Source organism: Hyperolius riggenbachi, chromosome 3 (genome assembly GCF_040937935.1).
Source record: "Hyperolius riggenbachi isolate aHypRig1 chromosome 3, aHypRig1.pri, whole genome shotgun sequence".
Lineage (NCBI taxonomy): Eukaryota > Metazoa > Chordata > Amphibia > Anura > Hyperoliidae > Hyperolius > Hyperolius riggenbachi.
The window spans coordinates 336678210-336702334 of record NC_090648.1 but is presented as its reverse complement, the minus strand read 5'-3'; the positions used below and the strand labels follow the sequence as shown (position 1 = coordinate 336702334).

Sequence of the window (24125 nt, the reverse complement as noted above, 5' to 3'; positions counted from 1 at the left end):
GAACGAGCCAGCTCTAAGAGCCGGCTCTTTGCTGCGAACGACAAGAGCCGGTTCTCAGTTTTGAAAGAGCCGATGCCTCAGCCGCCCCACAGAGCTCAACTTTGCTCTGCAATAAAGGGCGCTGAGGCATGTTGGGAGATGTAGTCCTCCTCTTGCAGCTTGTAGGAGTGTATGGGGCGGAACAGAGCAGTAGAAGGAGGGATTGCCCCAGTCAGAGAAGCAGTCTGGAATTGTCATGGAGACGGGGGCGGGGCGTTTACTCCGATTCTGAGTGGTGTTTAGTGATATTTAATGAAGAGCCGATTCAGAGCCGTAAGAGCTGGCTCTTTAATGGGAGCCGATTCAGGAGAGCCGATTCTCTGAAAAGAGCAGGAATTCCCATCACTACTCTGGAGCAGAAACTTCTTTTCTCCCGGGCTGTGTTGCTGTCTTGTGCGGGGGCGAGGCTCCAACATGGACACATCACATTCTTCTCGCTTTGACTGCATCTGTCCCCTGGCTGTCACGCTCCAGTGTCTGTGTGCAGCCAGTGACACAGGTTGGGGGTCAGACTGTCGGGGGCATAAGCTGGCTGGCCACTGGCTCCTGGTTTGACTGGCGTGGGGCGGAGTTAAAGGCTGGGCCACACGAGGTAAACACTTTACCTGTGTGGCTACTGAGAAGAAGGGGCACGGCTTTAAAGAAGGAGCCTGGCAGAGAAGAGCAGTATTGATTGCTCTATTGGCTGGGGAGAAGTGGAGGTGGAGGCACTGCTGAGCACATGGTAGCGTGCCGAGCACCGGGGACGGAGTAGGGAGGTAATATAATATAAAAAAAATGGTCACGGTAGCAGAGGCGAGGGAATGCGCCTCACCACCTCATGGCGCCCTAGGCAACCGCCTATACTTGCCTGGTGGGTGAGACGCCCCTGAAAATAACCATACACAGGTCATACTTATCTCCCGTGTAGTCTACTACTTAATCTCTTTCTTCTCTCCTGCATCCCATTTATCCACTGTGATCAATGGAATTCTCTGTCCTCCATTTTAAAAATGGCTATTACCCCATAACAGCTTCCTGATCAGCACACTGTTAAACTGTAATATCAGCCACTTGAGCCATAGAGAAACATGGACATTACCTTGCACATTCAGTTGTGACTGACAGCTGCTGATATATAACTGACAGCAACTGGTATATTTCAGCTCTGACAAAATATTGTCAGAACTAGAAAGGATCACTGTAACTAGAAAATGGTGAGCTTCTGAGAGGAACAGACGGTGAGGTTAGTAATGTAATATTCATTTGCAGCTACCTCATGTGTTTGTTTTAAATAATTGTACTCGCTTCAGGTTCCCTTTAAGATCATTGTCCTTTTGGAATGTCCAAGTACTTCACATGCTCAGCTTCCTGGATGGTGAGTGCAAATTTCCCTCCAGTATTTTTTGATAACGTACTGTAGTCATATTGCTATCAATTCTGCCCAAATTTCTTGTACCTTTATCGCTCACACATCTCAAACATCAGCAATCCACCACCATTTTTTATAGTAGGAATGGTGTACCTTTCCTCATAGGCCTTGTTGACTCCTCTCCAAATGTAGTGTTTATGGTTGTAGCCATAGAATCCTAATGGCTTTGTGCCAGACGGTATGAGGCTTGTATCTGTGCTTTTTGGCATATTTTAATGGGATACTTTGTGGCATTTGCATAACAATTACTTTCTTTTGGCAACTCAACCCATCTTTCTTCATGTGTTTCCTTATTGTCTCCTTACTGTGCATCTTGAAACTGCAACACCACATTTTTTCAGTGTCTTGTATTTCACCTGAAGTTATTTCGATGATTTTACTTGCATCCTGTCCAGTTTTCCTCACAGTTGTGGCTAAAATCTCAATTGTTCTACCTGACCGTGGTTTGGTTTCAACAGAACCCATAATATTCCACTTCTCAATTAGTTTCAACACTGCTGATTTGCATTCTCAATTCATTGGATATTTTCTAATATCCCTTTCCTGTTTTATAGAGTTTAACTACCTTTTCCCACAGATCCTTGGACGTTTATTTTGTTCCCTCATGATTTAGAATTTAAAAAAATAATGCCGCACTGGATAAAAGATGCAATATTCTGTAAGAAGTCCACATTTATATTTTTATACACACCCATTTATTACAAGCAAATAGATCACAGATGTGAAGATGGTAAAGTAATTAAAAACCTGTTTAAGTTGTGTTCATGTCCAAATCTTCACCAGTGGATGTACTCTTTTGATGAGGTTCATTTGGGAAGTGATTATGATTTAAATGGTAAATACAGTTGTCTGACAATAAATGGCTTCAGCCAACCACTAAACATGAATGGAAGAAGAGTTTTTGTGTTAGCATAAATATTCTATGACAAATGATTAAAAAATCATAAATTCTGCTAGGGTATGTAAACTTATGAGCACAACTGTAGTTAATGAATGTGATGAAACCATTCAACTACGCAGATGTAGCACAGTGAACAACAACACATGAAGTTTAACCAAATATCCAGTCTACAGAGGGTCATACCAACATACCAACATACAGGCGCTGCAGCAAGTACTCTCTACAAATGCAGTTTCAAAACCTGTTAAAGACTATGGACAGGGCAAATAAACCTCTTTAAAGCGGAATATAACCATGCATTTCAACTTTGCTCTAAAACATTATTTACAGCATATTATATGCAAAAAGCATTTTTTTTACTAGACCAGCATTGGAAGGGTTAAACACAGAGGTTTAAAGTTCCGGAGAGATATGCAAAAGTTCAGATTGTTACATTCTATTTAGTTAAATGTATCTATTGAGAAATGTTACACACTCTTTGGCTGTCCTCCAGCTTCTTCTCAGTCAGAGACAGTGAGTCACATTCAACACTTAGATACATTTATGTAAACAAAATGTATCTATGTCAGCTTCGGATGCGTCTGCAAAAATCTCCAGGAACTTTAAAGCCCTGTGTAGCCCTTCCAATGCTGGTCTAGTAGAAAAAAAAATGCTGGTTGCATATAATATGCTGTAAATAATGTTTTAGAGCAAAGTTGAAATGCAGGGTTATATTCCGCTTTAACTATGTAATTAGCTTAAAATGAGGAAAGGTTTACCAGACTGAACCCTCACAATGGATTCTCCCAGAAAGGTCCTCTGTGTATCTTACACGTTGGTTTGATCTTGGTGCACAAACTGTAGAAGAGGTGGCCTCACAAATTGGCAGTATACTAGAAAGTGGCAGTGGTTCCCTATGTCTTACAGGCTCCAGCCATGTGCACTCACCCTTAATAAAGCATTAAAACACAAAGCGTGAGTGTCATCCCTTTGAGTCCATTAGTTAATGCTGGTGGCCGAATGGGTTAGAAAGCTGGAAGTATCGCAGGCGGTGTTACACAGATAGTCATTTGAAAAATGTAATTCTGAAGAGAACACCATCACAAAGGTGGTGGCCTTGTGAGCTCGCAATTTAGAAGTGAGTGTGGAGAAGGCACTATGTAAGATGAAGCAGAAGCTAGCAGATGAGGAAGCTGTTACTTTCACATATGATGCAGGAATCAATCTGTGTCATAAGTGGTACTATTACAGATTGTAGGCTTGTTTAAGGAGGTGCATTATAAGGGAGTGCTTATAATAAAAAGCATACCATTCTATTTATTATGTTCTTCTGGGCCCCTCTGTGCTGTTTCTGCCACTTCCTGCTGCAATCCTGGCTTGTAATTGCCAGTTTTAGGCAGTGTTTACAAACAAGATACATGGCTGCTAACCAGCTTGTGATAGGCTCAGATAAGCTCAGTCTGTGACTCATACAGAGCCTGCAGTGAGCCTGGAGAGGGTGTGTATAGCTTCTATCCTATCACAGCAGAGCAGCAGATTCCTGCCTCAGCCGACAAAGCTGACAAAGGAAAGATTAGATTAGATAACAAACATATTACAGCAACTGTGCAACTAGGAAAGGCTGGAGTAAGACAGACCACATTAGAACAGGTATAGGAACTTATAGGATAGAAGAAATAAGGCTGAAAATTGTGTTAGTCTCTTTAAGGTTCGGAGTATGACAGACCAGATGGCAAAGAGCATTCCAAAGGAAGAGTGAAGCTTGTGAGAAGTCCCAGATGTTAGACACAGGTGTAAATACACAACTAAAAACAAAAAAATACAGCTGGTGCAAAAACCATGCTTTACCAGCTTTTGCAGATAGTAACTACTTCGCAATCCATTTTGTTTCCCCTTTTTTAAGAATCTTTACAATTTCAGGTGTCACAATTGACACAGCAATAACTTAATTACTTATGCCATCATCAAAGTGATTCACATATAGTTTTTTCTCAGGACAATCTAGGCTTTCTTTGGGTAATATTGGTTTTCAGGAATTTTATAGGCGTTCTATAAAGAAAAATTAGGTGTAAGTGCGGAAAATATTATTTTCATATTTCACATGACAAGTGCCACAGTTATAAACCACTTAAAAATATAGTATTTGTCTTTTCCTGGTAAAAATGATACCCTTCATGCCATATTTAATTACCAGCTGGTAATGTGGCATACCATTATCTCCAGCTTGTGTGTCTGTAGCAGAGCCGGCCTTTGGGGGAGGCAAGTGGGGCAATCGTCCCAGGCCCCGCGTCTGAAGGAGACCCCGCATCCTCTGCAGGGGCTTCGGATGTCTCCGTCACAGTATCTAGTCACGGAGAGGCAAGCAGGAGAAAACTGGCCAATAACAGCAGCAGCAGCTTCCCATTAGCCAATGCTGGAGCTGCTTTGGTCAGCCAATCATAGAGGAGGGAGGGAGGGACAATATTTTAAAGAAGTGCCTGCCGTTCAGCTGATAGGCTCTGCGCTGTCTGCCTCTCATCCCTACCATCTGTAGTCGGGCAACTTCAGCCCAAACTTTGTCCCTCTTCCCTTTATTCCCCGTTGGCCAGGATCCTCCCCCTCTCTATCACTACAGCCTACAACAACCTGCTCTGACAACTGTGAGCTTTTCATGCAAGGGGATTCCATGATGAGCATGACATGGGATCCGATCCTGTCCACCCATCAGGCTGACACAAACCTCTGGTGTTCTCCCGAGGAGAGGCAGCTGAGCTCACCAGCCACAACTAGCAGGAAGTCCAGGTACTCAGAATGCCCTCCTCCTGCCATCCACAGCCCCCCTCCTCCTGCCATCCACAGCCCGGGACAGATAAACTTCACTGAAAGGAGTTACTCAAATTACAAAGCTAAACAAGGGGGGAGAGCAGGGCATTCAATCCACTTGTAAGCACAGTGAAGCTGCTCGCCCCTGCGCTGTACTCTGTTCCCAGTCCCTCCTGTGTTCTAACTCCTCTGGAGAACATCACATGCTTGTCAGCCTGGTGGAGGAGGTGAGCACGTTGTTAAGCAGCAGGAATGATATCTGTATCAGTATTGCTGCAGATAGCACTCTGGCATGCTGTGCTGGAAGTTACTGTAGTGGTGCTATACGGGTAGGTGGTAGAAAGTCTTTGCACACTGGAGAGATACCTCTCAGCTGCAATGTCCTGGCTATTTTATTATGAAGATTTGCTCTTCAGGTGCTAAGCCAGTACTTTACTCTGCTGAACAGAAGACTGTCCTGCGCCTTTCTGCCTCTCCCCTGCTTTTTCACTTTTTTATGTTGTGTTGCTTCCCACATTTCTTTTCCTGCACCTCCCTTTACCATGTTATCTGGCTGCCCTTCCCTCCTGTCTACCCCCACCTCCCCACTTTGCTTTGCACCAGTACTCACTTTCCCTGCACCTGTGGTGTCAGTATGCCCTAAATTTTTAGCATCTCCTTAAAGGAATATTTTTAAGTCTGAAAAAAATGATTTTAACTTCCCTGCAGCCCCCTGGAGTCCTCCTGTGCCCACAACATCCCCTCCTGATCCCCTCTGGCCAGCAGCAGCGACCCACGCAAAGCTGGTCCGTCACTGCGAGTTGCCAAGTACTGTGCATTGTGGGGTCCAGAGCTACGCACACCCTGACCGCACGCTCGCTGCCAGCTACTGTGCATAGAGCGGTCCCGAGCTACGCACACCCTGACTGCACGCTCGCTGCCAGGATCGCTCTGCACAGTACATGAAAATTACAGGATCGTGATCAGGCTGCGCATTGCTCGGGGATGCACATGTGCAGTAGCCATCGACTTGCTGCAAGATGTCAGCTTTATGGGGGTTGCTGCTGCTGGCCAGAGGGGGTAAGCTAGGGGGGTTGCAAGAAGCCCCAGGTAATTTAAAATCATTTTTTTTTCAGACTTAAGTATTTAATGTCTTGCAGTGGCTGGCTAGTGTAATGGTTAAGGGCTCTGCCTCAGGAGACCTGGGTTCAAATCTCAGCTCTTCCTGGTCAGAAAGTCAGCACCTATTCAGTAAGGAGCCTTTGGGCAAGACTCCATAACAATGCTACTGCCTATAGAGCTCACCCTAGTGGCTGCAGCTCTGGTGATTTGAGTCCACTAGGAGAAAAGTGCAATATAAAATGTGGTGTGTGTGTCTTTAACCATATTGCGTCACACATGCACAATAGAACTTTCAGTCTTTGAAAAACGACTAGCTAATTTCAGAGACATTTGCCCTATAATAGTGTGGGGATACCCAGCCCAGAACCAGCAGGAGAAGCCTCCAAACCCACTGCACCATTCTCCATTCGGACTGCACCTTTACTTTAAGTACAGCTGCGAACAGAGGCAGAAGGAGGTGAGTGATGTTCCACCTCATCCGATCTGTGCTATCGCTTGCTGCGGTACTAAAGTAATGGTGCAGTCCAATCTTCAGTCTCTGAAACAGCTGATTTTCAGCTGGTTTTATGACACATGCACATGTACCCAAAATCAGGTGCCACCTGCGCATGTCTCCAAAACCAGATGGTAATCAGCTGTTTCAAACACTGAAAGTTTGATTGTAAGGTGAGTAACGCGGTGCTAGCAGGATGATGCAGTATAGCTAAGTCATTACGTTAAAAGACTAACAATTTAGGTCATATTGACACCCCACCCTCTTTCTCTACTGCTTCTGTTCTCATCCATATCTCTCCCCTATTTTTTCTTTCTCCATTCTTTATCTCTGCCTTCTGCCTATCCAATTTGTAGGATGTGGGGTGGGGGTCTAGTCATTCCTAGCTATGCCCCTGATCCACAGCATGTGTGTGTGCGTGTATCTACAGCATATCTGTGTGTCGCTAGGCCCCGCATATGACACCCGCCCATACCCCGCATACTCTAAGGCCGCCTCTGGTCTGTAGTCATTGAATCCGATTGCTATGGCACACAGTTTGAGGACCCCAGTACTGTACAGATACATTGCTAGGAAACGGCACCAGTGATGAGTCTGTACAGTGTTGGATCTCAGAACTGTCAGCCTTGTGATTGCATCCAATTGCTATGGTTGTCAGCCATAACAAATGTCCACTAAGCTTAAGGCCAGTGGCGTAGCTCAGGAGCTGTGGTCCCCAATGCAAGTTTTACATTGTGGCCCCCCAAGCAACTCTATACATAACAATTGATACGGCACTCCAAAAACTGCCAATGGCAACTACAGGGTCAGAGGTGCAAGAAGGGAATGGGGAACAGCTTGTTAATGATTAGCACTATTCAAAGTATCTATAGAAGTGAATATTATGAACACAGGACCAATAGAGAGTGAATACTGAAGGTTAGGGAGAGCCCTTCCGGGGCACCTCTGGCCCAAGGGACCCGATGCGGTTGCAACCTCTGCACCCACTATTGCTACGCCCCTGCTTAAGGCTAAGTATAGGTGACACAAAGGGGTCTTGATTGAAATTGATTTTTTTCTTCTTGTTTTAATAGTGCTGCTATTAGCAGCAGTCATTCACTGTTAAATGACAGCATGAGCATGCACATGAATGCGCAAGAATGACGGGAGTGTGCATGCGTGAACAAGCCCGCAATGGTGATTTGGGCCTCATTTAAAGTAGGCAACACATATGGCCGTGTGTTCAGGATACACATAATCGCACGTTCCCTGCATTGCCGTGCGCTGCTGATCCCATTCATTACGGTTAATGGAATCAGTGATGCACTTTGCCAAAAATGCATGCAGCAGTGCGATAGAGCATGTCTGAACGCCAGAAGTGCTCTCTATGCACTTCTGATGGTCTTGCTGATCGCATACCATACGTGCTGATAAAATGCGCACATCAGTGCGTATAGTGTGAATGAGGCCTTATCTGCAGGAAGTGAGTTTCACATCCTGAAATGGAATTTACAGGAGGACCAATTAGGATGTGAAAATCATGTCCTTAAATCTTGAGGCTAAAGGGAAATAAAAAAAAAACAAACTGTGTAGTGGAATGGTCACATATGCAAAAAAAAAAAAACCCTCCTGCTGGGTTTTAATTTTAGAACACCCGACATAGATAGAATTTACTATTTTATTGTAAATCAACTGCGTAAGAAAAATGATCTCCAAGCTCACTGTTACTACATAAAATGGAGAGTAGAATATAGCTATAGAACTGGTTATGATTAGTATTCCTTTTAGACCAGATATTGTTTTTCAGCAGGGCAGTTATTAAAAGATAAGGCACTGGGAATAATAATTTTGCTTCCAAGGTTAAATTATGGCTATAAGGAGTTTTTCCTTTTACTGATTTATCCTGGGAAATTGTTCACCTCTCTTCTCTGTTTCAGCAGGTAGCTTATATGTGTAGAGATGAAACTGAATTAGCTGTATCCGCACATGGGGTGACAGCAGACATATGGCATTCTATTATATCTCTAGGTATGAAGAGTCTTACCCACATGAACGGAATGCTGCAGGAGAACAGAGGGAGGCTGAACTGTCACCAAACTGTGTATCATCTCTATGGCTAAATAGAAGCAGAATTCAGCATTTCCGCACAGTAAAGTTTTGGAATGACAATCATCATTGAAAATATTGTGGGTAGATCTTACAGTTTTAAGCTACATGAGCACGCTATTTTTTTCTCCCTAAATGATGATGCATCATCTAGCAGGGCAGGGCTGGCCCAGGTAAAAGGGAGGTATTTTTCACCGGGCCACTATCCTTTTTCCTTCAAGTGGTGCTGTTTCAAAACCATCTGCATATGCTGATTGGGCCACACTTTAATGCAACTCTCACTCCTTTGTAACTACTTCTCTGCTAAGAAGAGAAAGAAAACTCTACCTGCCTTGCCTCTGCTCAGTGACTGAATAACACTGGGGGAGGTGGTACTTTGAAGGTGGCATTCTAAGCAGGGCTGGATTTGTACTTTTTCCGCCCTAGACCAACTATCACCAGCCGCCCCATGACCAACAGCAATCCCTCCCCCCCTCCCCCCAACACTGCCAATCTCTGCCCCTGTCCTTTTTTGAAGTGAAGTAGTGAACCAGAACTCATTTTTTAAAACTTGTGTACCCATTATCATGTTCAAGAGTAGTTGTTTCACATAGATCCCATAACTATCTGACTGATTCCTCAGTGTGATTACAGCAAGAGCGCTCCTTCTCCTCCTCCTACCTAGTTTTTCTAGTGATGCATCAGCCACATAAATGGATCTGGTCTCTGAAGTTTTCCATAGGCCTGAAGACTGTCTGTGACGAGTCACTGTGACAAGAGCATGTTCAGGCCAATGGAAAGCTGCATAGATCAGGTCCACTTATATGTGATGAATCAGCCATGTCACTGGGAAGGAGGCTATAGACATCTCACTTTAAATGTTGCCCTTTGCTGCAGCCAAACAACTCCCTACACACACAGAGCATCATGGGGCCCTAGTGCAGTACCACTGCATGGCCTATTTCCACCACAGCCCTACTTATAAAGGAATACCTGGGGAGGGGGAAGTGCCCTGGGAAGATCAGATCCAGCTCCCAGCAGTCTATCAGATCCTTTGCTTTACTTCTGATTCTCTCCATGGTGCCGCTTTCACATCCAAAAGATCCAGCTACTGCACATGTACGGGCCTGTCAGCACACCTACTCGATCATGCCTTATGGCCAGGAGTGGTTTGCAAATGTTCCTGGCTATGGGGGCGTGATTGAGGAGGCACCCAGATAGGCCCACGCATGTGCAGTAGCATTCGACACTGGGTGACTATCAGATGTTTTGGAGGGGCCAGTGGTACTCTGGAGGAGGTCCGAATTACAGCAAGTTAGGGACCTGATAGACTGGGGGCCTGGAAGAAGCCCCAGGGAAGAAAATCTGAACCAGCCCAAATCCATGTTCATTTAAAGTGAGCCTTTCGCTGCAGCCTAACCCTTCTTCCCCACCGACCCCCCCCCCCCCTTCAGCCAGAATCCCCCCTCCATTAAACATGCCTTAAAGGAAACCTAAACTGAAAGGAGTGTAGAATCTGTCATATTCATTACTTTTAAAAAAGATCAGTTGTTTCTAGTGCAATGTTTTAGCCTGGGTATATAGTCACACAACTGCAGCAAGCATGCAGCCAGTGAAAGCAGATGGAAGTAAGAAAACCTGGTCTGCATGCTTGTTATACCTGAACATAATATCTAAAGAACAGATAAAACACAACAGCCAGGAACATGTTAAAAACAGACAGACCTCTGCCCCGAGTCCCTGGCAATTCCCTCACATCCCCCACACCATTCCAGCACAGGCAGACTGCTAATACCATACACTCATCCACATGCACACAGTTAGTTCCATTTGCAGAGCGTCCCTCTCAGCAGATGGGGAGAAGATAAGCCTGACGCTCTGGTCTCCTCCACGTGAAGCTTCAGGCGGCGGGGAGGTGAAGCCAACAAATCACCAGCCAAAACACCAGCCAGTCTGGATCGAAAATGGAGATGCATGGATGCTGCCCTGCACGTCTGTGTGCGCTATCCTTGCTGACTGCTTGTGTTCTTGAAGTAATCCCAAAGAGGGAGGCCCCACTCTGTGTGTGCCTCCGTGCATTTGGACTGGTCCATGGGCTTCCGATGCACCTCTGCATAACGCTGTCTCTTAGCAGCTTCCCTGCCTCGCCACCGCGGAGTTCCTTCTTCCCCCTGCCGCTGCCTACCACGTTTGCTTTCATCCCCATTAGCTTGTTAATCACACATGCCTGCCTCACTTCCTGCAGCCGCTGCTGCTTTCTGTAAACTTATGCAGGGCTACTCTGGAAGGACCAGGTCTGACTGCCTCTTGCTGGCTGCTGCTTCCATCTTCAGTGTGGAGGAGTCAGGACTGAATCGGCATAATATTTAGTGCGGTCGGTGATCTTGTTTGCTGTATACAAATGCCTCCTGCCCATCAGCCGCCCTACACAAAGTTGATTTTTCTGCCGCCCTAGGCCATGGCCTAGGTGGCCTAGCCAGAAATCCGCCCCTGATTCTAAGGCTTTGTACCTTAGAAAGGAACCCATGCAGGTGTGATTGCCAGGTGAGTGATAGTGCAGCCTGACAGTCTTTATAAGAACTCCTCAATCATAAAGCACTTACAGGGTTACCTTTTACTTGACCAGAAATCAAAGTGGCCTCTGTCTGTGCTGTCAGTCATAACAGTCTACCAGTCATAAGTGGGTCCCAATATCATCCAGCAGTCATAGGTAGGTTTTAATATCAGCCAGCGGTCATAGGTGGCTACCAATATCAGCCAGTGGTCATAGATGGCTCCCAATATCTGCCAGCAGTCATAGGTGGCCCCCAATAACTGCCAGCAGTCATAGGTGGCTCCCAAAAATCTGCCAGCAGTCATAGGTGGCTCCCAATATCTGCCAGCAGTCATAGGTGGCTCCCAATATCTGCCAGCAGTCATAGGTGGGTCCTAATATCAGCCAGCAGTCATAGATATCTCCCAACATCTGCAAGCAGTCATTAGTGGCTCCTAGCAATCATAGGCTGTTCTCTTCTTATTCCCCCAGACTGCGCCATTAGTGGCTGAAAGTTGGTACTACAGGTCTATAGAGTGCAGTATTACTGAAGCAGCCAGTAAGCTGGAGTTTGTGGTTGCACAATGCTTCATTCATATTTACCACTTGAGGACCATAGTACTAAACCCCAGTAAAGACCAGGCCATTTTTAGTTAACCACTTGCCGACTGCGCACTCATACCGCGCGTCGGCAAAGTGGCAGCTGCAGGACCAGCGGCGCAGTTCTGCGTCGCCTGCTGCAGGCTAATTAGGAAGCAGCCGCTCGCGCAAGCGGCTGCTTCCTGTCAATTCACGGCGGGGGGCTCCGTGAATAGCCTGCGGGCTGCCGATCGCGGCTCGCAGGCTAAATGTAAACACAAGCGGAAATAATCCGCTTTGTTTACATCCGTACAACGCTGCTAACAGTAGCAGCGTTGTACCAGATCAGCGATCCCCGGCCAATCAGCGGCCGGGGATCGCTGTCACATGACAGGCAGGAGCCTGTTAGAGGCTGCACAGGACAGATCCGTTCCTGTGCAGCCTCTGATCTCCGAGGGGAAGGGAGGTAGGAGAGGGAGGGGGTGAATGTCGCCACGGAGGGGGGGTTTTGAGGTGCCCCCCCCCCCGCAAACCTCAGCCAGCAGGAGCGATCAGACTCCCCTACACATCATCCCCATAGGGGGGAAAAAAGGGGGGTGATCTGGTCGCTCTGCCTGCTACCTGATCTGTGCTGGGGGCTGCAAAGCCCACCCAGCACAGATCACAGAATACAGCACTGGTCCTTAAGGGGGGGTAAAGCGTGGGTCCTCAAGTGGTTAATTGGGCCACTGCAGCTTTAAGGCCAAGCTGCAGGGCCGCACAACTCGGCACACAAGTGATTACCCCCTTTTCTCCCCACCAACAGAGCTTTCTGTTGGTGGGGTCTGATTGTGCCCCAGATGTTTTTTTTTATAAATAATTATCTCTTTATTTTTACAATATTTTTTACTATTTTTTTTTTATTTATCCCCACCCTCCCTCCCCCCGCCAGCCGATCACTTATGAGCCAATGGAGGGGACAGCCATGTCACACGGCTGTCCCCCAGTACAGCGCTGCTGCAGATCCAGAGATGTCCCAGCCACCAGGCAAAGACAAACGGTGGCCTGGAGTGCCGTGTGGGGGAGGGGCGCCGCTGCTGGGGGAAGTGCCCACCTTCCCCTGCCAGACTGTGCGACCCCTGTGGGAAACTGGCTGCGGCGTCTAATAGACGTCGTACCAGTTCATCTCCGCGGCCCGCACCTCACTGCTCCAGCCTGCATAGTCTTCCGGCAGGCAGAGCAGGGCTATGGGAAGATGGCGTCCGAAGCCCTGTACTGGAGAGTATTTGTGTCTCCAGTACAGGGCTTTGGGGCACCATCTTCCTGTAGCCCTGCTCTGCCTGTCAGCACGGGACTTTCGGAGGCTGGCTGCGCTGCTGCAGGAAGATCTGGGGAGCTGCGCCCAGGGAGAGGAGTCTTCTGTAGGTGAGTAAATGCTTTTCTTTTTACAGGTAACTAATTATACATTTTTAGTGAAACGCTGCCCGCATTAGGATTATTTTCTGGTGAACGCTGGCCACATTACGATTTTCTGGTGAACGCTGGCCGCATTACGATTATTTTCTGGTGAATGCTGGCCACATTATGATTATTTTCTGGTGAATGCTGGCCACATTATGATTATTTTCTGGTGAATGCTGGCCACATTATGATTATTTTCTGAGAGTGCTGGCCACATTGCGATTATTTTCTGGTGAATGCTGGCCACATTACGATTATTTTCTGGTGAATGCTGGCCACATTACGATTATTTCCTGGTGAACGCTGCCCACATTATGATTATTTTCTGGTGAACGCTGCCCACATTATGATTATTTTCTGGTGAACGCTGCCCACATTACGATTTTCTGGTGAACACTGGCCACATTACGATTATTTTCTGGTGAATGATTGCCAAATTACGATTATTTTCTGGTGAACGCTTCCCACATTACGATTATTCTATGGTGAATCATTGCTGCGTTATGATTATTTTATGGTGAATCATTGCTGCATTATGGTTTTTCTGGTGAAAGATTGCAGCATCACGATTATTTTAAGTGAATCATTGCTGCGTTATGATTTTTTTCTGGAGAAAGATTGGCGCATTACTTTTATCTTATGGTGAAACATTGTTGCGTTGCGATTATTTTATGGTGAAACATTGCTGCGTTACGATTATTTTCGTCAGGGGGCACCACACGGGGGGGAGGGGGGGGCGCCACACGGTTTCTCGCCTGGAGTGACGAAAGGGCTAGAGATGCCCCTGTGCAGATCGCAGCGCTGTACAAGGTTTAAAGACCTGGCAGGACTGCCAGGCAACTGGTATGGCTTAGAAGAAAATAAATATGGCAGCCTTCATATCCCTCTTGTTTGTTGTGTCTTTAAACTTCCCCTTTCCATCTCCATAGGACTGAAAGTGCAGCTTGGCTCGGAGCCAAGCAGCATCTCTACACTGATTGCAGTTAAATTATCTGAAGTGATTATTAAATATCATATTGTTTTTTAATTCAGTATGCAGGTTAATCATATTTATTCTAAGTAAGAAAGGTATTTTTGTTGAAAACATGATCTATTTAGCAAAACCTCTAGTTTGCAAGGATTGACAAAAATACTTGTTTACATAGGTTTTTTTTTTGTTTTTTTTAATTTCAAACAGGAACACTCCTCTGTGGTAATTTCATATCAGTTGAGTTGCAGGGTTGTTGAGAAATGCCAAAGAATAGTGTATCCTATTCTGTGTAATTACTAATGCAGCGAGGTTTATGTAACTCTGAATCCCAAACAGAAAACAGTTCCTATGGTTGCAATAAGTGCAATTTGAACTTACTGTCAGTTTCAGAAACTTAGATGACTGTAAATAGAATTTGATTTAACAACATTAAATTGCTAAGACTCTTGTGGAAATGATCAGTTTACAGAAGTTTTACAACATACCGTAAGTGGAATTAGTGAGCGTAAAAAGTTTTATAAAAGGACAGAGATCAGCAATGCGGGATATATATTTAGTAGTAGACCTAAGCCCGTTACTATAACAGCTTCTAGGCCTCCCTCACAACTCCCATCCCCTCCCGCCCCTATGACCACCGCTGCATGTAGGCATACATGCGCGCGCACGGGTCGCGTGCGCAAGCCCCCCCGACCCCATCCTCCTCCTGTCCCAATGGCTGCCCGTGTGCTACACATGCACAGTAGCACAGAAGCATGGAAACGGGCAGGAGGGGACGCAGAGACATGGGTTTTATAGGATTTTACCCCTTGTCAAGATGCAGACATTTCAATCCCAGTATCTGCTGCGTTTTGGTGGATAGTAAACAGTTAGTGTGTACTAATCACTGTTTGAAAATGCTGTTTAAGGCCTGGGCCCAGTACGAACAGCGTCCACGATTGCAACACTGCAGTTAAACCACTCTCATAGGGCTCCACTGTTGCAGTGCATCGCTGATCACCAGCGATCGGAAAGCTTTGCCGGAAGCCCTTAGTCAGTGGGATCCAGCCCTAAAACACTTCCCACTGCTGCTACAGATGTAAACTCTCTCTGCAGAGAAACTGTCACTCGCATATCTGATATTTAACTCTTTCAAGCAGAAAAATAAGAAAAGGAATGGAGTATAGTTGTATGCTTGGCACTGTACATACACGTCTATCTCAACATGTCTCCTTCAAAAGAAGTTAACGGCTACTAAAAAAAAATTGCTTTCCACCGACATTGAGCTGCAATTATATGTATACATCATGTGCATGGGGCTATTTACAGAGTATTTTTCTCTGCTGAAACCCATGGTCAATACGTTACAATCCAAAAATATGAATATGTTAGAAAGTGCCGACCCCATAAAAATCATACTATTCAAAAATTGTGGCAGTGACTGAATAAACGGCAGGGCATACACTCCCAAAAAACAAGAAAAAACACTTATCAATGTCCAAGAAGCAAAATGTATTGTTCCAAAATATTTACTCATAAAAAGTTAAAAATCCATGGGATGGCCTCCCCGTCACACCATACCCACTCAAAGCACCAGACATACAACCAGCCACACGCCGGCATCTAAAGCTAATATCAATGGGAGATGTATAAATTGAGTCCAAATGCATGCAGTGAGCATGCCATATTCGCTTGTAGCAACAAAGACTGAACAAAAACCTAGGCTAGATGCAGAGGCAGTCCAGCAATGATTGACTTAGGCTTAAGTTGTGTAGCAGGTAGAAAAGGGGGTACCTGTTTTTTTTATATATATATGTACCATTATTACCTGGTCAGCAGCTTTAAATAAGGTGCTGCTGACACAGGTTAGCAAGTAAGGGCATTTTGCCCTTAGTCAAGATGGCCGCTGCCGCCTGTGAAGGCAGAGCTGACGGCTATGCGGAGAGGGGAGCGAGTGCACGCGTACATATTAACGCATGCACTCCTCCCGGTTGCCCAGACAACCAGGACGCGTCGGGTAAGGCTCTCATGCGTAGAGCCGGCCACGTGTGAGCAGGGAAGGTTGCTAAGCAACCAGACGCGCGTGAGAGAGCCGTTAGGGAGATAACAGCTCTCTGAGGAGACAGTGTGGCGCAGTTTGGAGCGGACAGATGATGAGGAAGGACGCAGCAGGCTGAGCTGAAGAAAAGCAGGCCAAAAGCTGTGGCAGACGACATGTCGGGGAGAAAGTAATGCGCTTAGATGATTCTTCAATCCTCCACTTATAGCCATCAGTCCATCAAAGCGGACAAGGAGTGGGGAAGCCAGGAGAGAGATGCCAGACAGATGTATAGCCAGTGATTCTTGATATAGAGATGCTGGAAAAGAAACCGTTCAAGATGACACGTATGAACTATGATTAATGTTGTGATAAATCAGCATGTGACAAGGAAGATCCTTGAATATTTTGATTACAGTGAAGTTGGCTCTGGTAATATCCCTCACTGCTGAAGCATAGTGTTAGTGAGGATGAGAATTAAGACTGACCATCCCTAATTGTGGTGATTATAATCTCGCTTGTATTTTTATAAGTTTGACTGGATGGTTGCGGAAATGGGGAAACAGTTTCTGTTATAAAAGTCAAAGAACTGCATATTACCCATATACTATGCATGAGACTATGAAATAGTGAGATTGAGAAGAAAGTGAATCTGGTTAATGAAATAAGCTATTGCCCTGTCCGCTAGAGGCCTATCGTATCCTCTTATAGCCTATTGACTTTACAAAGTAATAAATGCCAAAAAACATTTTTGTTTTATTTATTTTTATGTGTGGTGCACAAGACAGTGCAAAGTTATATTGGAGAAATACTTACCTTTGGGAAGAGTTGTCTGGCTGGATTCCTGTAAAAGAAAGGAGAAATGATTAATATGTCGATTTACCAGCAGTAGTGAAAGATTTGGAATAAGTACCTGTTAATAGACTGTTTTTCCTAGCAGTAGACTGGTCCTGCAAAAGAACAGAAGTAGTTGCATACAGGAGCGACAGATTTTGGATCTGCAAAGAAAATATTTTTTTTTTTAGTTTTTCTGTATTTTTGGAGCAAGCATATTGAATAGTTTGCTTATGAGAACAAGTGACGGAGTCATTTTTTCTTTATATCCATCTAATCCAAGTAACCATATTAATTTACTAAATCTAGTAATTGGCTAACCCATTTTTTTTATTTATTTTTTTAACCAACCAATTTATTAACCTTTTAACCAACCAACCTATTCTCATATAGTACCTGGCTGCAATTTTGGATAAATAATAGCCAGAATAATTTACCGGTATAGAAACAAAAAGAAAGAACACTCTATTTACTATTTGGTTACTAAGATTTTGCCCAATCACTGATTCCTCTCCCCCGCTGAAAAAGCGACAGCTTCTCTCGGAAGCTGTGCTTTTTCTGGCCGTTGCCTCCCCCCTGCGTCACTCTAAGCGTGTGTTACGCTTAGAGTGACGTCATGTAAACAAACTCATGGCCGCCATCTTGTGGCCAAAAAGTAAAACTACAACTAAAAGTAAAAAAAAATAAAAACACACAATTACATTATAAAACTATAGTTTACATCCCACCCTCCCAAAAATACCCAAATAAAATGTTTAATATAAAAAAAAACCATTACAATAAAAAAAACATGTAAATATTTACCTAAGGGTCTAAACTTTTTAAATATCAATGTAAAGATGAAATATTTCTTTCTTTTTTTTTTTTTTTAAACTTGTAAATAGTGATAGATGCAAAACGGAAAAAATGCACTTTATTTCCAAATAAAATATTGTCGCCATACATTGTGATAGGGACATAATTATAACGGTGTAATAACCGGGACATATGGGCAAATACAATACGTCAGTTTTAATTATGGAGGCATGTATTATTTTAAAACTATAATGGCTGAAATCTGAGAAATAATGATTTTTTCTGTTTTTTTCTTATTCTTCCTGTTAAAATGCATTTACAGTAAAGTGGCTCTTAGCAAAATGTACCCCCCAAAGAAAGCCTAATTGGTGGCGGGAAAAAACAAGATATAGATCAGTTCATTGTGATAAGTAGTGATAAAGTTATAGGCTAATGAATGGGAGGTGAACATTTCTCAAGTGAAAACGACGGAACATGAATGGATTAAATAACATATCAATATGGACACACAGTCCATAATGTCAGTATCAGGGACGATATCCCAGTGATACAAAATAAGCTAACTTTTTAGGGCAAAAATAGATAGAGGATGCCAAGGGATACCCAGGAACGCAGGACAGAACACAACGCCCAAACGCAGGATATCAAAGTGCCCAGACAGCAACCGCTACGTGGGCAAGAAATGGGCAAAACTTGTCTGCTCATTAAGGCCAGGTGCTTCACATGCCTGTAAATTATAAATCCATCGTGATTCACATCGAAGGAGGAGTCTATCAAGATTCCCTCCTCTTATTGTGGGGTGAATACAGTCCAACACCATGAACCTAACCCCTGCTGTGTTACTTTCATGTTCCAAGGCATAGTGTCTCGCGACAGGAGAGCCCAATTCGCCCTTCTCAATGTTCTTGACATGCTCCGACATGCGTTCCCTCAGTGGGCGTTTTGTTTTTCCCACATAAAACGCGCCACAATGGCACAACAATATATATATATACTACTAAAATCGTTTTGCAATTGCCAAAATGGGACAATGTGACTCTCCTGCTGCGGGACGTAACAAAGGCCTTACCCACCTGAATGATTCGACAGTAATCACCCCCCCCCCCCCACATGTGTAGGTGCTCACTGTCAAACAATACTTTTTAGGACTAACTCCAGTGAAGTTGCTCCGTACAAGTCCGTCACGTAGAGATCTCGCTCTACGAAAAGTAAGGTCAGGTTTTGATGATACAATGGGGCCAACCACAGGATCATTTTGTAACAGATACCAGTGTCAATTTAGAATGCCTCTGAGTGCAGGATGCTGCACACAATATCTAGTAAAAAAACGCAAAGGTCCCGTGTTCTTCAGGGTCACCGCTTTTCGCGGCTGGAGCAGATCCTCTCTTCTGCTTCGCCATGCTCTATTGAATGCCTTCCGTAGACAATCATCCCCATAGCCTCTCTCTATAAATCTACAATGTAGATCATTTGCCTCGCGTAAAAATGACGCATCGTCAGAACAATTTCGACAGGCCCTCAAATACTGGCCGACCGGTATTCCTCTGATCGTATGTGGAGGGTTAAAACTATCTGCGCACAGCAAAGCGTTCGTTGCTGTTGCCTTCTGATGCAAAGTTGTGGCAAGATTTCCCTCAGATGTATTTGAAATACAGATATCCAGAAAGGAAATAGATAGACTGTATTTCCACTGTAAAATGCAAATTTCGGTCATTATGGTTTAGGACCGATACAAAATAAGTTGCCTGTGCTGCAGTGCCCATCCACAACACCAATATGTCGTTTATGTACCTGCGTCACGACAGCATGTGTCACAGGTACACAGAGAGCCCCTCCTCCACAAAAATAGATATTTCCCAGTCCCCCAGGTACAGGTTTGCGTATGACGGGGCACATGTCGTCCCCATCGCCGCACCCTGCACCTGGAGGTACCGGTCTCCGTTAAAAGTAAAGATGTAGTTAGTTAACAAAAAAATACAACAGATCCAAAACAAAACCGTTGTGCGCAGCATCCTGCACTCCCAACTCGCCCAGGAAACTCGCCACCGAGCGCACACCCCCAGACCATGGGGCATGCAGGAATAGAGGGACTCGACGTCAAGGGACACGAGAAGCGTGCCAGGCGGGACCACAACATTCTCCAAGACCCTTAGAAGATGTGTGGTATCTTTGATGAAAGAAAGTAATCCTTGTACATCGGGTTGTAGATGTTTATCCATGTAAATACTGAGTTTTTTCTGTCAGGGCTCCCCTGCCCGAAACTATGGGGCGACCGGGTGGCCTCTGAAGACGTTTATGCACTTTGGGTAGTGCATAAAACGTAGGAAGAATTGGATCCACAACCCTCAAAAAGGACGACACTTCTTCATCAATAAATACCCTTTAATCGGGCATCCTCAATCCTCAATCCTCAATCATATTCATGTTTGAAAGACTGTGCTGGGACAGAAGATGTTTAATGCCAGAATATTCTGTTGTCAGCCAATACTGTAGCTCAAAACATTGCCACTGAACTGCAAATAACAAGGATTTAAAAACTGCAGCAATCTATTTATTGTTAAAGGGAACCAGAGAGGAACGTTAAGAAAAAATAGAACAAGCTTTTATACATACCTGGGGCTTCTTCCAGCCCCATAAGCCTGGATCGCTTCCACGCCACCATCCTCCACTTCCTGTATCGGCGGTACCGGGTCCTGTCACAGGGGCTCCCTTCATACCCGTACGCATGAGGCTGCGCAGTAGGCAGCCTCATGCGTACGTACTGTATCTGGAGGGAGCCCCGTGTGATGCGGACATTTGGCCGCGTCTGCCGGCCGACTCACGGCAATGACGGGACCCGGTACCGGCGGATCCAGGCAGCAGAGGTCGGCGGCTTGGGAGCGATCCGTGCGTATGGGGCTGGAGGAAGCCCCAGGTATGTATAAAAGCTTCCCCCCAACGTCTCTGGTTCCCTTTAATATATCCTCTATCTACAACTAACATGTTTTGAAAATATTCCTACCAGAGCCGGGACACGGTCCTCCAGCACCCAAGGCTGAGACACCAAAGTGCGCCCCTCTATCCCTCCTACACCAGCCATCACACAGTGATTGCTATTAGACTAAGAGGCGCCCCAGGGCCCCCAACACCTTAATCTCTAGTTATCTGGCTTGCAGTCACTGCCATGTACCCCCTTTTCTTATTTCTCTATGCTTCAAACACAATAGGGGAATGATAGCTAAGTTGTGCGCCCCCTCCTACACTGCGCCCTGAGGCTGGAGCCTCTCTCGCCTCTGCCTCGGCCCAGCCCTGATCCCTACTAATTATTCCTTATCTAGATGGTTTGATTATTACCATTGAGTGAAAAGTTTTTCAGCGACAACTTACCTGCACTTCTTTTACTGTCTTTGAACCCAGTTCATGGGGTGGAGAATGGATGTCAGCAGAAAAGTGGAGTGCTTCTAATTTGGATAACTTTGATAAAGCTGTAGAATTCTGGTTAAGTTTTGCAGACAAGAACACAAGAGAAAAATAACATGAAGTGGCTGAGAATGGAGAATCTGTAAAAGGAGCATTTATCTTTTTCCACAAACAAAACCTGCTCTTCTCATTTCTTTGTCCCAGCCATGTAGCTACTCTGTTACTAACCTACACAGAGTGAAATTTTAGTTATGCTCAACAATGACTATTGCTGTATATATTTAGTCAGGGTTTGACCATTGTAACATTTTCCTCTCCCTGATTTACTTTCTTACAGAAGACCTAGGGAAGAATTATAGGAGACCTAGTGGAAGCGTTAGAATAGTATAATACAATAATTACTATAATTTAGATGTTAGCGATATTGGTTGATGTTGGCTTAAACCACTTGCTTATTTAGATTTTTTTTGAAATCCAATCATCAAAGGTTAGTTTTATTCATAATATAAATAGGAACTGTAATGATTAGGATCAAATTGAATGTTCAAGGTTAGTGTTCAGCTGTTACTGGGAAAAAGTTAGAAGCACAAAATAGAAAATCGTTACTGGCACAAAAACTGGGTTAGTGTTACCAGCAAAGTTTATGGTTGTAAATATATGAAGATCCTGTATTTTTTGCACTATAAGACTCACTTTTTCTCCCCCAAAAATGGTGGGGGAGGGGGGAGTCACTGCATCTTATAGTCCAAATGAAGGAAGTTCTTGTGAACGCCTGTCAATAGGAACCTCCAACCTGCTGCAATGTTGGGGACTCCCTATACTGTGTCCATGCAGAGGAGGACATGGGGACAAACGGAGGACACAGAAGGACATCGAGGATACAAATGGGACATGAAGGGAATAGAGGAGGACACAAGGACAGAGGCAGACACATGGGGGACACATGAGGACACAAGGAGGACAGAGGAGGACACAGGGAGACACGAGTTACAAGGGGACATGAAGTACAAAGGGGGCATATTCCACAAGATGCCCCTTTGCCACGGATGCACCAGGTTAAGTATATATTTTTTGCCCCTGGTTTTTGTCCTCTAAACCTTGGTGCGCCTTATGGTCAGGAGCGTCTTATAGTCCAAAAAATATGGTACTTAACATGTCAGGGTTTAAAGGGAACCTGAAGTGAGAGCAATATAGAGGCTGGCTGACATATTTATTTAGTTTTAAACAATACAAATTGCCTGGCTAGCTTGCTGATCCTCTGCCTCTAAAACTTTTAGCCAAAGCCCCTGAACAAGCATATACGGATCAGGTGTTTCTGACAAAAATATAACAAGATAAGCTGCATGCTGGTTTCAGGTGTGTGATTCAGACACTATTGATACCAGAATGATCAGCAGGACTGCCAACCATCTGGTATCGTTTAAAAGAAAAAAAAAGATGGCAGCCTCCATATCCCTCTCACTTCCGGTTTCCTTTCAAGCAGGCTGATGTGCAGCAGGTCAGAGCCAGCAAAAAAAAAATTACATGGGGAGAGGGTGTGGCTCAGGAATACGGGATTACACTTTGGTGACAAAAATGTGTGCCAAAGAAATACACTTCTGGGACACCATCTCTGAAAACCATCTTGCATTACAAAATTAATGGCATTTCTCAGGGCCGGATTTACCTACAGGCACCTGAAGATGGAAAGGCGGCTCACGCCTCTTCCCAAGTGCCTCTCTTCCACCTTAGCTATGCAGAGTCCCAAGCCAAGTGTACATGAGAGGTTACTCACCTGGGTCTCTGCATTCCACTGACCAGATCTCCCTTCAGTTGGGGGCACCTCTAGCTACTAATTACTTAGAGGCACCTCTGTCTACTTAATACTGAGGATAGCTCTGGCTACCTTATACTAAAATGCACCTGTAGCTATCTATGATGAGAAGTAAACTAAGAGAGGTGCCAGGACATTTGTGCCTATAGGCTTCTGTGATGTAAATCCGGGCCTGGCATTTCTGCCTCATTCGGCCACAGCAAAGAAACCAGCCAGGATGCATATCTGTAATTGAGCAGCAACATATTAGCAAATATATGTGAAAGCCTGGGGGGCCTACTTCAAGGCTTTCCTGTAGCTCACGGCCTTAACTCTAAACAGCCTAAGTGCCACAATAGAACATATATATATACAGCAGTAATAAACTTGAGGGAAGACTTACCAGAAAATCACGTTAACTGCTACTGCAGAGTCCACCTGTCATTGTGTCCTGTTAGTCAAGCAAAAGAGATAATCAGCTCAGTACAGTTTATAACTTCCATAAAAACAGCACACAAGGTGGGATAAAATGCTGATTCAAACATAAAAGCAATACCCAGAAGACTCGCATAAAGCCAGCAAGTCTACACGTCTCTAGCTGTAATTATAAAGAGGAATATTAGCAGCAAGTATTTGAAATAGAGGCACCGCCATGATACTGCATTCCCTTTCTACAGTTAAAAGTACTCCAGGCTATCTTTTTATTTATCGATAAAGTTTGATCAGGAATGACAGTTGAGCACAGAGTTTAGCATTGTGAATATTACATTTCACGTTTGTGTCCTGAAAAGGCTCTACTAGCAATATGGTTCTTGCGGCATACATTTCAGGGTGTTAAGAGACAGAGCTTAGTCACAATGCAACCAGCTCCAGTCTTTATGTGAATGTGTTGAAGAGAGCAGCTAGAATGTTCGTACAATAAAGCTAAGTGCAATTCAGTTGAACAGCACAATCTCCCAACAAAAGCTTTCAAACTGCA

The 24125-nt window shown here is 44.7% G+C and overlaps 1 long non-coding RNA gene across 4 annotated transcripts; it reads right to left on the bottom strand.

The window, feature by feature from the left end:
- Positions 1-861: 861 nt before the first annotated feature.
- LOC137563866 (uncharacterized) lies at positions 862-23986 on the bottom strand. 4 transcript variants are annotated; one of them, XR_011030457.1, is made up of 6 exons: positions 23914-23986; positions 23550-23597; positions 21322-21429; positions 17240-17324; positions 17143-17170; positions 862-2326 (listed from the first exon to the last, which is right to left on the bottom strand). It is a non-coding gene; the product is annotated as an uncharacterized lncRNA (long non-coding RNA). The 4 variants fall into 4 exon arrangements; XR_011030454.1 differs by lacking the exon at positions 862-2326 and adding an exon at positions 15777-16645; XR_011030456.1 differs by lacking the exon at positions 862-2326 and adding an exon at positions 15777-16645 and having other exon boundaries at positions 23921-23985.
- Between the last annotated feature and the right edge of the window lie 139 nt (positions 23987-24125).